Here is a 13,487-nt window from a genome sequence, read left to right on the forward strand (position 1 = left end):
AAGCAAGAACTTGTCCAGATCACAAAAATGACCACCTAGCCTTCCCCTACTCCTGGGTAATAGGAGTGCCTGCCTCTTCATTCTCCCTTATAGCTGTAGGCTTGCTTCTCTCCTCCTACCTTCTAGATAAGAATTAAGGTACCCATCAGAGCATCACTGCTGCTTCCTGCCAACATCCAATCCAGAGCACCGCCCCACTTCCTGAATCCTCCCCAGAATCACTGAGCACAATCCCAAACCCTACCATCAACTCCTTTGGACACCCTCTCACTGAGGCTCTGTGGTCCCCTTCAGGGCAGCAAATCTCAAACTCTGAACTTGACTGTAGGTGTGTTCTGGTGGCTTCTTTTGCAGGAGGTTGCAGGCAAACGATAGGCTCCCAGGGGGCCCAGTGAGGGCCATTGAAGGCAGAGGCCAAAGAGTCTTCACCCCGCCTCTTACTTTCCCAGGTGCAAGAAGATCATTTCCACATTTGCACCTCCAGGATACATTCATTGTGTGAAGGAGCCAGGTGTGTGAGGGCCTTTCAGAGAATGATCTGACTGTGGAAACTGGAAGGTGAGGGTGTGTTGGTTAGGTAGGGACAGATGAGGAAATGTCTGAATTCCAGAGTGCTTTACCCATCTGTCTTCTGCTCTCAGGAGGACAGATGGTGTGGAGGGTGTGGACTTTAGGGTCAGTCCTGATTCTACTGTTTACAAGATGTATGACTTGGAGCAAGTTTCTTAACCTCTCTGAGCTGCAGAGCCTGCATCTTATGAATGAAGAGAATATCCCTCACCCACAGGCTTCAATAGAGTATGTGTAAATCCCTGGTACATAGGGTAGTGGGTACTCACCAAATATGTCACCTTTTTTCCCTCCCAGTAGGCAGTGGACAGCCACAGTAGATTCCTGAAAGAGAAGCAGCCCAAGGAGAGTAGGAATCTTAGGAAGATAGACATGATGGTGGTGTGCAAGACGATATAAGGATGAGGTGTAGGCAGACCTCAGAGAGGCTGGGACCCTCCAGATCGCATGGCACTTGCTGCCCACTGCAGAGATTGCATTATGTTTTCACGAGCAACACGATTGTCCTAGATGGACATGGGCATGAATGCTGTAGGCATGCCATACAGCATGTCTTACCATAAGCCTTAGCGGGATAGGGTAGAAAGAGGAAATGTTGGGATGTCTGGGTGGCGCTGAGGTTGAGCATCTGCCTTAGACTCAGGGCTTGATCCTGGAGTCCTGGGATCAAGCCCCACATTGGGCTCCCTTCAAGGAGTCCCTCAGCCTCTGTCTCTGCCTCTCTCTCTGTCTCTCAGGAATAAATAAATAAAATCTTAAAAAAAAAAAAAAAGAGGAAATGTTAACTTTAGGGACACTTGTAGAAAGACAGTCAAACTCTGGGCCAGTTGGAATAGCAAGAGGAATAGACTCCCTCAGAGTGCAGCAGTCAGCAAAAAGATGCCCATTTCTAAAAAATAAGTCCATGGGCCATAACATATTCTAGCTGTGGATTGTTGCCAGGGCTTTGCAGTCACACAGAAGGAGTCTGCTTCACATAAAGGAGTATTATGCTGAGCCCAAAGCTTGGCTTGGGCTTTCTTCCATGTATTACTTGTTGAGTGACCAGGGCAGACGACTCCACTGTAGCCCAAGGGCACATGACTCCAAGGAGGGGAAAATGGAAAAATGGATGACTGATGCAAGAGCTACATTTTGCAATCACTCTTTTCTCACTAGCTCCACTTCTAGTAGTTCTTAAATTTTATAGTTAATAGTACCCCAGGGACACTTGGAGCTGGCACATTCCTCACTTAGCAAGGAACTTTTGGATCTGGAGCATTGGTATTAACAAAACAAAACAAAGCAAAGCAAAGCAAAGCAAAGCAAAACAAAACAAAACAAAACAAAACAAAATATCACAATGCAAAACCCCAGGCAATTTGTGAATGATGTAAAAGAACTACAACAGCATGTAAGTTAGCCATAGATGGTATAAGAGTCAAGTTGCCCCAATGATTTGAATCATAAAGTCAATCAATATTTATTAGGCACCTACTTTCTATGGGGTTGGGTCCTGAGGAATCTGAAGATGAATGGGCCTATCTCCTCCTTCTCTACATTTGTCATGAAGTGGGAAGGCTAACAAAGATATCAACTGATAGAGTGCAAGAGCCTAGGAAATGTGCCCAAGCTGTCATGGTAATGTGAAGAAAGGGATGATCTTTGTCTTCCTAGAAGGATCAAGATTTTATTTTATTTTATTTTTATTAATTAATTAAAAGTAGGCTCCATGCCCAGTGTGGAGCCCAACACAGGGTCTGAACTCACAACCCAGAGATCAAAACCTGAGTGGAGAGCAAGAGTCAGATGCTTAATGGGCTGAGCCACTCAGGCACCCCAAAGGATCAAGATTTTAAAGGAAGAAAAGGATTTTGGAGAATTCTTTTTTTTTTTTTTTTTAAGATTTTATTTATTTATTCATGAGAGACAGAGACAGAGAGAGAGAGAGAGGCAGAGACACAGGCAGAGGGAGAAGCAGGGCCCATGCAGGGAGCCCGACGTGGGACTCCATCCCGGGTCTCCAGGATCACGCCCTGGGCTGAAGGCAGCGCTAAACCGCTGAGCCACCCGGGCTGCCCCAGAATTTTGGAGAATTCTTGATCTTGGCTTCCGATCATTTGCCAACAGCCATAGACATAAAGGTTACCTCCCAGGCCCTCTCCTGGAAGTGTGAGGGCCCAGGTTCCTACAAGACTGTACTGTCCCAGACCTTTAGCGTTGCTACTCAGCTTTATTGATACCCAAGGAGTCTCATTCTCAAGGTGCAGAGGCTGAAGGAATTGGACACTTTACCCTATGGAGCGCTCAGAATCCTAACCCAGACACTGGAGACTAATGATCAGAAAAAGGCTTAATTGTGCTAGATAACTCAGTCAGTTTGCTAAAAGAGAATGGAGGAAATGGGGAATTATATACCTAGGTCTAGACAGTCTCTCTGCTTGATATAACATGGTTACATTTTTTCCTGTGTTGAGAATGAGAGGAAGACAGATGCCTACTTTATAAATATAACAGGAGAACAGCACCAAGATTTGTATACCATTTTGATTCAGTGAGAGAATTCACTTAGCTCATTAAACTACAAATTGAAATACTCTGTGTGTGTGTGTGTGTATGTATTCCCAGATTGTCTTGAATTTTGGTTGCAGTGTCCTCCTTTGTAAAATGGGTATAATCCCAACTTCATAGAGTTCTGAGGATTAAATAGTCTGTTTCTTATGAAAGTCCCTTATTAATAGTAATATAAATATTACAAAATCTGAGACACTCTGATGTTGGCTACTGTTACTAATTATACTGTAAATAAGATAACCCTTTCCAAAGAAGCTCAAAAGTATCCTAGAGCGCACTGAGATCCTGCTTCCCATCACATTAACTTTGTCTGCCACTCAGGCAGTGTATAGTAACACAAGCACTGAATTTCAAAAGGATATAATTGAAACAGGACCTTATTATTTCTTTGGCTTCCATATTTTTTTCTGTCTCAAAGGGCTCTCAATGCAAGGAATAATATTAGGCACATACACGTATTCCTTATATTGGAATATATATATGTATATCTCTATATACCTATATATCTAATGACAATAGTTTAACACATTAACATAGTTCCAAAGTGCCTTGAGGAAAAAAATTTAGTTGAATTTTCAGTGTGAAAATGACATTGGTACTGTGTCAGCAACACTCTAGGCAGACAATGAATTATCCACTGAAGTATTGAGTGTGTATCCTAAAACCTTCAAGTGTCTGGAGAAGTGATTTCCTTCTTGAAATGGATCATACCCTGCTCTGAGTGCAGGAATCTGATTGTGTAATTTAGGAGAAATCTCCTTCCCTGACTGTGATAATTCAACCTGGGCTGGGTCTCCATAGATAAAAGAGCAGCCTTGGGATTCTCCTGGGAGGGAGCCAGTGGCTGAAGGCAATGTTCCTTCCTTAGAACACATCTTTTGAGAAGTGGAAATACTTTTCCAGCAAAAAATCTGTTGCTCCAAAATTTTCATTACTGATTCAGTATTCAGTTCCAATTTCTGTGTCAAATGATGCTGTGGAAAAGATATTCAGTGTCATGGGAAATCATGGACTGATGAATACAACAGACTATTCATAGAGGCAATATTAAATATACATTGAGCTTTAAAAGTTATTGTGTAATAGGTAAGTGTGTAGGAATGAAATAATATGAGATCTGGGGTTTGCTTTAGAGTAACCCAGCTGACTGTGGGAGGGGACACAGGGTATAGATTAAACAGAATTGACCATGTGTTAATAATTATTGAAAGTAGGTGACGGGTCCATAGGGGTTCATTATACTATTTTTGCTGGTTTTATAAACATTTGAAAATCTCCATATTAAAAGATAAAAAAGCTCCAAAGCTGTGACTTTCTCTTGTTTGAATGAAAGATGCTTTTATTTTTTATTTTTGTTAATTTTTTTGAAAGATGTTTTTAAAAATAAATGATTCATAGACGTTGCATAGTGAAATATACAATAGAGCTGACATTGGTGCTCACTATGTTAGATGTTTGTATACTATTACATATACACCTATAATTTTGTATATATAAAATATAATTTATAGACATATACATATACTCTTACATATATAGTTAATATGTACATATATTAAATATACACACCAACATATGTGGTGTGTCGACTCATTTAAGTTCTAGGTTACCTATCTGCATTTGCAGATGAGGCAGTAGGATATGGGGATTGATTTACACGGTCATTAGGTAGGATTCGAACTCATGGAGACTCCAGAACCCACACTCCTTAAACACAGTCCTCTACTGCTGTCAGTATTAAGGATGTTCTGTACTATTCCATTGTCGCCAACAACTTCCCTTACCACAGTTTATTTTTAAATTGATGCAAGAGTGGTGGGTGGGATGGAACTGTTCAGTAATTCCACTGATTTTTTTTTTTTTACGAGACTGTTTAGTAATTCCGCTGAAACTGCCTGCCCCCAGCCCACGAGCTGGTGTGACGGAGCAGTGAGGTGGGGCGGCTTGGCTCGGGTGGTCCTTGGTCCTCTGCTCCCTGGGCCGCAGCCACCCGCCCCCCCCCCCCCCGCCGCGGCGCGCCGGCAGCCGAGTGGCGCCACCTGGTGGCCAGACGCCCCACCAGCGGGGGGCTCCCCGGCGCCCGGGCCTCCCGGGCCTCCCGGGCGGGGTGCGCGGCCCTCAGCGGTGGGACCTGGGCCGTGGTCCCGAGGGGGGGCGGGGGCGGTCCTCCTCTGGGGACCAGGCGGAGGCCTTTGACCTTGCCTGGAGCGTCCTGTCTGGGCGGAGCAGGCCTCAGGCCTCGGGAGCCCTGGCCAGAGAGACTGAGTGAAGAGCCCGCCCTCCAGCCCCAGCCGGGGCTCACCTCCCCAGCCTGTTCCACCTTCCAGAAAGTGGAAGTTTAGCTGAGAAAGGGGTGATTTTGCCTAAGGACTCTTAAAACGAGCTCTTTAGCAATTCCAAGTACTTAAAGTTCACCTATTTATGTACATACACATGTATAGTTCTTGGTATCCTCAATTCTTTGCAGAAACCCTATTAAAGCTGGAATCGTGCCATGTAATGTTATTTTTTCCCCCACCACAGTCATCTTAGGCTTGTGAGGAATGCAGACCTGCAGTCCGCCAGAGCCAAGACAGCGTGAGCATGCCTCCCAAGGGCATTTGGCCAGTCTTGAGGACCGCCAGCACAGATTCTGAGCACCAAATTTTTGGTGTCTGCAGACAAGCCTTTCGCCCCAGGGCTGGAGGACGATGAACACCACTGTGAAGCCAGAAGAGTCTGTGGGGGCCCTGGCAGAGGGCACAGTGCTCCATAGCCTGCAGGCCCGACCCAGGTAGGGACCTAGGCACCAACTCTCCCTCTCTCATGAGCCTGCCAAGATCAGTGAGGTCCTGGTAACTTACAGCCACACAAGGTGAATTTGCAGGACTTCATTGGCTACCTAAACCTGAAGGCAGTTCTCTGGGGGCACATGCTCTCTTTCCTATGGTCTGCACTGCTCAGAGGCTAGGCCCATCCTGAAGGGAGCTCTCTGCTGGATCCTCTTCAGCACACAGGCCACCTCTCGTTATATGAAGCAGGTTCTGGATGCCACAGAGGGAGGGCAGTCCCTCTGAGGGCAAGGCCTCATCCATCATCCAGAGCTGCCCAGAGTTTCTGCAGTGAAGGCCCAAGTCCATGGAGGCCTGCCCTGGCCAGGGACTAGACTGGCCTTTTCCTTTGTGAATACTGCGTTAATGTGCATAACCTCACTATGAAAAAGCAGGGTCCTGAAGGGCAGGGTCATTCATTATTAAGGGCACTCTCTTAAGGAGGAGGGACATTTCTCATATCTGATTCCATGATCTGAGCAGCATAAAGTTGGTCAGTCTGCAGAGTGGGTGCTCTCACTTTGTACAGAGATTGAAGACGTCAAGACTGCCAATGGGGGGACTCCGGGAGGCTGGGCTGCAGGATGGTGCCCTCCATGTAGAAATGAGGAATGCAAAGAGGATACTTGAAGACTTATATCAGACTCTTTGGGCAAGTGTATGGGTCTCTCAGACAGTGACCGAGCTGGGTTAGAACTTAGGGACAAAATAGCTATGTTGGAGTCAATCCCTATACTGGCAAAGCCACTTGGGTTTTGCAGAGCCAAGGGAAAATCAACAGAGGAGGAAAGGGGGGTGATGTCTGCATTTAGATTCCAACTGTAAGAGAAGGCTGTGGCCCCAGGTACCAGTTCAGGGTTGACATGGTAATGGAAGTGAGAAAACCTGAAGGTTAATGATAGAGTGACATCCCTTCCTCTTTGACTCCTCCTTCTGATGCTAAACCTCGCAGAATCTAGGGTCAATTTTATTTAGGAAAACGTTGTTCCTCGTAACCCATGATTTCAGTAAAAGCCAATAGTGAAACTGGTTCAAAAGGTAAATGCAATGTGTGTTTGCATCAATAGCACAGCACCTGGGCCGTGGGATGTAGTCATCCCACTGTAGTGTACTCACTCTCTGTTGGTTGTTGGCTGTTCTTTGTTGGAAGGAGGTGGAGATGGCTCAGTCTTGGCCAGCTCTCTTGGCTGGGTGGGCCTCAAGCACTCCTTTTCCCTAGATCTAAGTCCAGGCCAAAGGCAGGGGAGAAGCCTCGCTGGCCCCCCCTTATCTGGCCTTTTTACTTGGTTGATGAGAAGACCTGGGTAAAGGGACCAAAGCCCTTCTGGGCCTTGAGTACGGTTGAAGGCCAGACACTCTGTATCTCCTTTGTCTGGCTTCCCTTTTCCTAAGGGCCCATTCTCTGCTCATACAGGAGGCAAACACTGGTCCCTTTGATAAGAGACCAGAGGTGTGTGTTTCCAAGAGATAGAGATGCTAACAGGGAGAATGGAAGAAGCCAAACGAATGTTTGCTTAACTCTGTACCCATTTCCAGGAAAGCTAGAAAGCTTCCTTCTCTTCTAGGGTGGATTAAGGGAGCCTTGAGGTTCCTCTTGTGGCTGAAGTATGCCACGACTCTGGTCAAACCATCTTTCTAAAAAGACGCATCATACATTAGCGTATAATTAACAAGGCATTGTGGATGACAGGCCAGGGAAACAAGAAATATTCACGGGAATTAAGGATGTTTGGTTTAGAATAAAGAAGACATGCAAGAACTAATCCCTCTTTAAATATTTAGAACACGAGGGCACCTGGGTAGCTTGATTGGTTGGGCATCTGACTCTTGGTTTCAGCTCAGGTCATGAACTCAAGCCCCGCATTGGGTTCTGTGCTTGGTGTGGAGTCGGCTTGAGATTCTCTCCCTCTCCCTCCCCTTCTACCCTCTCCCAGATCTTGCTCTCTCTTCTCAAATAAATAAATAAATAAAATCTTTAAAAAAATTTTAAAAAGGGATGCCTGGGTGGCTCAGCAGCTGAGCATCTGCCTTTGGCTCAGGGCATGATCCTGGAGTCCTGGGATCTAGTCCTGCATTGGGCTCCCTGCATGAAGCCTTGCTTCTCCCTCTGCCTATGTCTCTGCTTCTCTCTCTGTGTCTCTCATGAATAAATAAATAAAATCTTTTAAATTTTTTTTTAAAAGATTAAAAATATTTAGAATGTGGAAGAGAAGGTATTTATTCTGGGGAAGATAAGAGAGCAAATTGGGATCAAGGAATAAGTTAGTAGGAAGCAGATTTTTGCTTCAATATTGAAATTACCCCACCCCCACCCCCAGAAATATTCAAGAAGGTGCTGTGGACACGTGGCAGTGCCCTGGGAAGGAGCATCCTGCCTGGAAAGCTGCCCATCCCTGCGATCCCTCTCACAGGCTTTCAGACACAGCCCTATTTCCCATAGCCACCTGTGACGGTGACTCTAAACAATGACCTGCCCCGGAGACTCCAGGATGCCCACATTCACTCCACACCCTCTTGAAGACATCTTGCCTTTGGAAATAGAATAAGGTCGTTTTGCCTAATAGATTCTGGCTTGTGGTTCATAAAAACGTGGGCTGTGTGTATATCCACCTCGGGCGGGGACAAGCCCCGGTGTCATCTGATGTCCCCACTCTGGGCTCTACTTGGAGAGTCTGCTCTTGCCTTAGAGGCTGTGCGTCCTTGAGGGCAAGCAGCACCGACTCATTACTCTCAGTCCCCAGGCAGCTAATAAGGTGCTACCCCCCGTGGGTATTTGCTAGGCCTTGAGTGTTGACTTCTCTCCTCCCACAGGTAATCTCGAGATTCTATCATCCACGGAGACGGTTCGACCTGTCGCTCCTCTTCCAGGCCCAGCGTCGGGCGATAAGGCTTTGGAAGCGGAGTGTGTCTTCCCACAGACGGCTCTGGTTTAAACTTCATGTGTTTATTTGAGTACTGAGATGCCATGGTGATGGGTGCTATAGAAATAGAAAGAGCAGGGAGGCAGAACAGAGCAAGGGAACCCCCCAAACACGGGGGGGGGGGCCTGGAAGCAGTGTTTTGTGACACTAGTGTTTATTTTGAGCTGGCACTATTATTTATCATGTCCTCTGTGCACAGATCTCTCCCCTGGGAGCGCACATGCTGTCTGCTTCCTGATGCACTTAGAGTCTCTGGGCTGTGAGAGGAGAAACGTTGCCTTTGGCGTACAGAGCTACACATCATTGTCACTGCTTCTTACGTGTGTCTGTCACGACACTTCTCAAGTGCAGGTTCGTGCATATGACTTCCCTCCTTTGAGCCTACGTCAAGGCAGATTGTATTCACCCCATTTTCTGATCAGTTTGAGGTTGAGAGACTAACGAGTCCAAAGTCACATGGCAGGTGAGTGGTCAGAGCTAAAGTCCACCTGTCCCCTTGAGTAACTCCCCCCCCCCCACCCATAAGGTCGAGCTGTGCGGTGGTGGGAATTCAGGGCAGGCTGGCCGGATACGATGCATTTGGGGCTGTGTCCTTTAGGTTAGAATGAGCTGTGTGGAGTGGTCCGAGTCACAGAGAAGCAGCTGGCACTTCTGCAAGAAGCCCACAAAAAAATGTGATTGACTGCAGAACAAATTTTGCTGATTTTACGTCTGGAGACAAAAGAAAGCACAAGCAGAGACGCCTGGGTGGCACAGTTTATTAAGTGACAGACTTTTGAATTTGTCTCAGGTCATGATCTTGGGGTGGTGAGATGGAGCCCTGAGTCAGGCTCCCCACTTACCAAGGAGCCTACTTGAGACTCTTTCTCCCTATGCCCCTACCCCTGCTCGAGTGTTCTCTCTCTCAAATAAATAAATAAATCTTGAAAAAAAAAAAAAGGAGGAAAGAAAGAAAGCGTAAGCCATAAATGTAGGCTGCTTTCCAGGCTGACAGCCAGTGCAAACAGCTCATTGCAGGGCAAGTGGACTTGGGTATTTCAGGGCTCTGCCCCGGCCAACCTTGACCTGGTCCTGGGAGCGGTGCACAGTAGCTATCATCCTTCCTCAAGGCAGACAGAGCTGAGTACGATCCGAAATAGAACCCTGGGCAAGGGTAGGTCTGCTCCAGCCTTATTTCTATGACCCCTTCATGAATGTGTCATGGTGCCACTTACAAGTCCTATAACTTTTTGTCACTGGGCCTTTGCCTGTGCTGGCCTACCACTTAGTGCCCTTGGCTGATCCCTCCCTCTCATCTGGCCGTTAGTCTCCACTTTGCCAAATTTGACCCATCCTTGGAGGTCCATTCCAATGTTTCCTGGCCCCTGAATTCCCTAGTATTGAGGGTGAGCTTTCCTTTTCTGACTGCTTATGATACCGCTGGTTTGAGCGAGGGTGATTGGTAAGGGTCAAAGTTCTCTCAATTCAGAGAGCCCCAGGGAGCCCCAGAAGTTGGAAAAGCCAGGCTTCCTGCCCCAACCAGCCATCTAAGCTATCTCCTCTACTCCCATCAATCCATATAAGAAGAGGATTGAAAAGGGAGAGAGGTTATTCACTCCACTCCTTGAAGCCAAGGAAGGGAGTGGGGATCTGAGGGAATCAGAAAAAAATACAAGTGTTTTTTCAGGAGTCAGGCATTGTTCTCCCAAATGGTTATTTGCTTGGTCCAAAGACTTGTTGACCTGATCTTGCAGTTTGGAATAGGGGTAAAAGGATGAGAGAAAGGTAATGCTCAAGGGATTCTGAGGGGGCAGAGAGGGCCCAGAACCACTGCTTTGAGAAGTGTAGGAGATGGAGCCATGCAACCAAGCTCTGTCAAAGTAAGGAGACACCTCTCTACCACCTCTCTTGCTTCCTGGTCCAACACTATCTGAGGCCTAGAGAGGAGAGGGTGCCATGGGTAAAGAGAAGAACAAGTCTAAAGCTGCAGCCATGGACTGGTCTCCCAGGAAGTCTGGGAGGAAAGGTGATCAGATAAAGGAAGAACAGGATTGAGTCTTTTTTTTTTTTTTTTAAGATTTATTTATTTATTTATTCATCACACACACACACACACACACACACACACACACACACACAGGCAGAGACACAGGCAGAGGGAGAAGCAGGCTCCATGCAAGGAGCCTGATGTGGGACTCTATCCAGATCACACCCTGGGCTGCAGGCGGCGCTAAACCACTGAGCCACCCGGGGCTGCCCAGGATTGAGTCTTAAATCTGAAATAATCAACGATGACCAGGAAGCTATAGAATATGGTAAAGAAGTGCTTATAGGACCCACTATTTAGAAAAAAAAGGACGGACAACCTGGACTAGTTGGGAGGCAATTATAGGACCAAGAATCCTGTTTTTATCTCCTAACTAGTTGAGATTATTCAATACATTGTTTGGAATTGGTTTTTGCACCTGGTTTCTCTCTCTCTTTTCAAAGATTGTGATAAAAAATATAGAACATAAAATGTACTATCTTAAACATATTTAAGTGTACAGTTCAGTAGTGGTAAGTGTATTCATGTTATTGTGCAGCCAGTCTCCAGAACTTTCAACCCTGTACCCATGAAATAACTCTCACCTCCTCCTTGCCGGCAGCCCCCAGTAACCACTACTGTACTTTCCATTTCTATGAGTTTATCTTCTCTAGATATCTCATGTGAGTGGACTCATACAGGATTTGACTTTATGTGACTGGCTTATTTTCCTTAGCATAATGCCCTCAATGTTCATTCATGTAGCATGTGTTAAAATTTCCTTCTTTTTCAAGGCCAAATATTTTCCATTGTATGTATACACACATTTATTCATACTGATGGACACTTGGGTCCCCTCTGCCTCTTGGCTATAGGGAATAGTACTGTTATGAACACGGGTGTGCAAATATCTCTGAGATCCCGCTCTAGTTCTTTTGAAGATATGCTCAGAAGTGGAATTGCTGGATTGTCTTAGTCTATTTGGGCTGCGGTAACAGAATACTATAGATAAGTGGCTTATAAACAACAAAAATTTATCTCTCACAGTTCTGGATCGAGGTGTTGGGCAGATTCAGTGTCTGGTGGGGATCTGCTTTCTGGTTCATAGATATCTGGGTTTTTTTGTTGTGTCCTCACATGGCAGAGGGGTGAGGGGCCTCCCTGGGTCTTTTTTTTAAGAGCACTAGTCTCATTCATAAGGGTCCTGCCTTCATGATCTCCCAGAGGCCATAGCTCCAAATGCCATCACATTGGGGTTGGAATTTGAACGTACGAATAGTGGGGGCACACAGATGTTCAGTCTCTTGCCTGGTTCATATAGTAGTTCTATTTTTAATTTCTTGAGGAACTTTCACACTGTTTTCCAGAGTAGCTACAGTCTTTTACATCCCCATCAATAGAGCACAAGGGCTCCTGTTTCTCCACATCCTGACCAACACTTGTTATTTTCTATTTTAGTTTTTGTTTCTGTTTTCTTATAGCAGCCAGCTTGATGGGTGTGAGTTGATATCTAACTGTGGTTCTGATTTGCATTTTCTTAATGATTAATGATATTGAACATTTTTTCATATGCTTGTTGGCCATTTATATGCCTTGTAGAAATGTCTATTCAAGTCCTTTGTCCATTTTTAAATTGGATTATTTATTTTTATGGTCTTTGTTGTTGAATCGTGGAAGTTCTTTATATATTCTGGGTATTAATCCCTTATCAGGTATATGATTTGCAAATATTTTCTCCCATTTCATCAGTTTCCTTTTCATTCCGTTGATTGGATACTTTGATGAGACATCTCTTCTACCAATCTGAAGTTTTTTGGGGGCAAGATTATATTTCAGGGGGTTCTTCAGTAAATGGCTGTGGGGTGAAGCATGGAACATATACCAGGAGTGATTAAGCAACATATTTTTAATGAAGTGGGATTTAAGTTTTGATGGCCAGGATGGTCTCCAAGGAGAAATGCAGACTGGGAGTTTGCCCATGGCCTCCTTTCCCCTTCTGACACTCTTCTTCTATCTCCTTCTTTCTGCTCAGGCACTAGGTCCTCAACCCACTGGGTGATAATGCAACTCAGATCATTTTAACAAGTGGTCATCAAACACCCACTGGGTGACAGGCACCATGCTAGGGATTACAAAGGAGAGCAAGGCAAAGCTCTCTCTTCAATAAATGCCATCCTGCAAGATGAACAAGATGGGAATTTCACTGTAATGAGTGTGCTCTCAAGTGGTGGTTACCCACTGTAGGCAAAAAGGCCAACGAGAGAACCTAACCTGGACCAAGGGATGTGGGGGGCTTCCTGGACAAAGTAGTCCTGAGATTGGCACCTGGCCTGGTGGGCCCTTGATAGTTAGTGGGCAAGCCCACTCCTCAGACCCCAAGAGTCACCAGAAGAGGGCACATCATTGTGGAAGGGTGCTAGGGGGCAAATGTAATGATCTATTGGTTGTATTTCCCCACTAACATGTTCGCTATTTAAAGATGCAAAAATAATTCTAGAAAAAATAATTTCTCTTGGAAAACTAAAAGGGGCAATGTATATGGCTGGCAAATTTATTCCAAAATTTAAATGCTTAAAGAAAAAATTTATTATGTTTAATAACATATTATGTTTCATATGTGCCACTGTT

The 13,487-nt window shown here is 45.5% G+C and overlaps 1 long non-coding RNA gene across 2 annotated transcripts in view; it reads left to right on the top strand.

Annotated features, from left to right (window-relative positions):
• Positions 1-5,598: 5,598 nt before the first annotated feature.
• Positions 5,599-13,487, top strand: part of LOC121490764 — a 31,965-nt gene continuing 24,076 nt past the window's right edge. The window contains exons 1-2 of one of the 2 annotated variants that reach the window (XR_005987765.1): positions 5,599-5,896; positions 9,054-9,205. This is a non-coding gene — a long non-coding RNA (uncharacterized LOC121490764). The remainder of the gene's footprint in view (positions 5,897-9,053; positions 9,206-13,487) is intronic. The other variant, XR_005987764.1, reaches the window with a different exon arrangement.

This window comes from Vulpes lagopus, chromosome 5 (genome assembly GCF_018345385.1).
Source record: "Vulpes lagopus strain Blue_001 chromosome 5, ASM1834538v1, whole genome shotgun sequence".
NCBI classification, from domain to species: Eukaryota; Metazoa; Chordata; class Mammalia; order Carnivora; family Canidae; genus Vulpes; species Vulpes lagopus.